The sequence below is a fragment of the Pipistrellus kuhlii genome, unplaced genomic scaffold, assembly GCF_014108245.1.
Source record: "Pipistrellus kuhlii isolate mPipKuh1 unplaced genomic scaffold, mPipKuh1.p scaffold_m20_p_19, whole genome shotgun sequence".
Classification (NCBI taxonomy): Eukaryota; Metazoa; Chordata; class Mammalia; order Chiroptera; family Vespertilionidae; genus Pipistrellus; species Pipistrellus kuhlii.
Window position 1 is genome coordinate 21,158,252 of NW_023425504.1, and position 2,875 is coordinate 21,161,126.

A 2,875-nucleotide genomic window follows, 5' to 3' on the forward strand; every position below is an offset into this window, starting at 1 on the left:
GCTCCTCTTCCATTTCTCCCCTCCCCACACCAGCCCAGGAAAGCCCATTATCTCTCCTTCCTTCCTCAGCTCAGAAGCTGCCAATCACACCTTCGAAGGTACCTTGGCCCTGCACATCCGGGAGAGAATTCCAGATTCTGCTGCTGAGCACTAAGAGGACCTTTGGGTTTGGTGCTGCTCACACCAGGTGTGAGGAGATGGTCTCCTGGGCGGTGTTGCAGAGACTCTCTCACTGGAAGGAAGCAGTTGTACCTTTGCTTTCTCCCGCTGGCCTCCTTGTGTGGAACTGCCGAGGGAGGGGAATGGGGCTGGGGAGTGAAGAGGCCAGGCCCAGTTTTTAAGAGGCATTAAGTTCTTTCCAGATGAGCCTTTGTTTTGCAGTAATCTTTAGTGATGTGAGGCTCATTTAGTGGGGTTTTATGTTAAAAATGACCAATTGTGGACACCACAGTCACCCAGGGAGTGACTGCAATGACTGAAGAGAAGGTACAGTGGTGTCATCAGACTTTCCTCTCTGCTGGGAGCTAACCAAAGTCAGTGTCTCAGTGCTTCTGTGTTCCCAATGTGATGGGAAGGCATCCACTCTTTGCCATGGTGCTCACTAATTTTTATTCCTTTCTTCTTCCAACCTTCTCGATTGTGTGTGTGTGTGCGTGTGTGTGTGTGTGTGCGCGCGCGCGCGTGTTTGGGCTTCAGCAGACAGATGATATTACTAGTAAGAGGGCTCAGGCCTTGTGGGAGTGTGGGAAATTTGAGAACACCCCATGTATGCTCATTTCCATTTGATGGTTTTTAAGTCAAACCTTCTTACTTCCTAGAGCTGCCAACTTTCCTTCTCTTTTAAACATGAGGTTTCTGGATGCTTTAAGTCCCCACTGAACTGCAGGCCCCGTACAAATGTAAACTCTAGGACACGTCAGACCCAGTCCTGATTTCTTCTCTCTGGTCACAGCTGAAAGGACCACATTCGGCCTTCCCAACCTGGGACTGGAAGGTGGGAATAGTCAGCACAAATCCCTCCGTGAACCCTCACACCCAGTCTGACACACACTCACAAAGAACGCTCTTTGGTCATGCTCAGGCTGCCCCAAAGAGAAGAAAACGTGAATCTATTTCCTGTAAGTGGATGGTGTCTGTCACATACATACTTCTTAAACAAGACTCTACTTCTTTCCGGTGCCAGACGTATAAAGGTGGTATGGTAGCATGAGATGTAAACAATATGCAAAGCATTGCTACATATAATAATTTATCCCTTTCCCTGACTGGTTTGGCTCAGTGGATAGAGCATCAGCCTGCAGACTGAAGAATCCCGGGTTCGATTCAGTCAAGGGCATGTACCTTGGTTGCGGGCACATCCCTGGGGGTGGGTATGCATGAGGCAGCTGATTGATGTTTCTCTCCCATCAATGTTTCTAACTCTCTATCCCTCTCCCTTCTTCTCTGTAAAAAATCAATAAAATATATATTTTTAAAAATAATTTACTCAGTTGGTCCAAAGGTTGTGGGTTATTGTTAAGCTGATTAAAAATAATTTACTCTTGCCTAGGTTTGCAAAGAGAGAATCTCAAATTAATCCCCCAAATTAACTAATGCCCCAAAGATAATTTATCTCAAAGTAAACTCCAAATATGGCAAAAGTGTATATTAGAAATTCACTATGCTAATAGGAGGAAGTAACTTTGACTTTAGAATCTGGCTTCCTAAAAGTACGTTGACCCTAGCCCTGTGTTCGGCAAACTGTGGCTCATGATCCACATGTGGCTCTTTGACCCCTTGAATGTGGCTCTACCGCAAAATACCACGGCCTGGGCGAGTCTATTTTGAAGAAGTTGTATTAGAAGAAGTTTAAGTTTTAAAAATTTGGCTCTCCAAAAAAATTCTAATTGTTGTACTGTTGATATTTGGCTCTGTAGACTAATGAGTTTACCGAGGAATGCACCATCTTGGACATGTTTATTGTGGCTGAGGAGTTATAAGCAGGATCTTGTAAGGAGTTCAGTAGGTTCAGCATGGAATAGTGTAATAGCTCTGGAGGCACTCTTGCTTTCACAACGAAGAACACCTGCCAGCGAACTTTCCAAATATTAACGTGGGAGTTCAAACGCAGTGGGAAGAGGCTGTGAGCTATATGGGGCAAATTTTGTTTTGAAAACTACATTTATGTAAGCTGGAACCAAATTCAGACAAGTGTAATGTAATAAGAACCTTGGAGATCTGCCTTGGGAATGCCTGTCAATCAAAAGTCTAAGCAACCCTTTTATGTACAAGTGCATAGAGCAAGGGGCAGGGGAAAGAAAGGGCCCAGAAACAATTCTCTATGGGGTGACACAGGAGTGTGGTCCTCCAAATAGATATGAAAAGTGACTTTTAAAGGAAGGGAAGAAAGAGGCCTGTGAATGTATGCCCAGCAGGGGAGTGAAGACCTGAGTTGTTTCAAACAGGACAGATATACATTTGCCTGAATTCTCATCATGGGCTGTTGCGATGGCCACAGGGCTTGCTCTGAGCACACATGGAACTGCCACACTGTGTTACCATGCAGTCGTTTGGTGCTCATGGGGCACCTCTAGGACATGCTGGGGTTCTGGGAGAGAAATAATGGAGACAACACAGAGCACTTCCCTGGACTTGCTTAGTGAGAAGTGCATCTGGGTCTCATTTGACTTCCCGTAGCCCAGGGCCTGGACTGGGGTTCTCCAAGCCTTGAGTGCACACCTCTGGGATCAGTTGCTGTGATAACATAACCTTCATCCTAAGAATGCTGAATGCCATAGCTTTTACTTTTCATTGAAGACTTGCCTTATGCCCCTCCTCCCATTAAGCCAAGGCAGCAGGGTGTTCCCTCAGAAGGAATCCTTGCCTCAGCCACCTC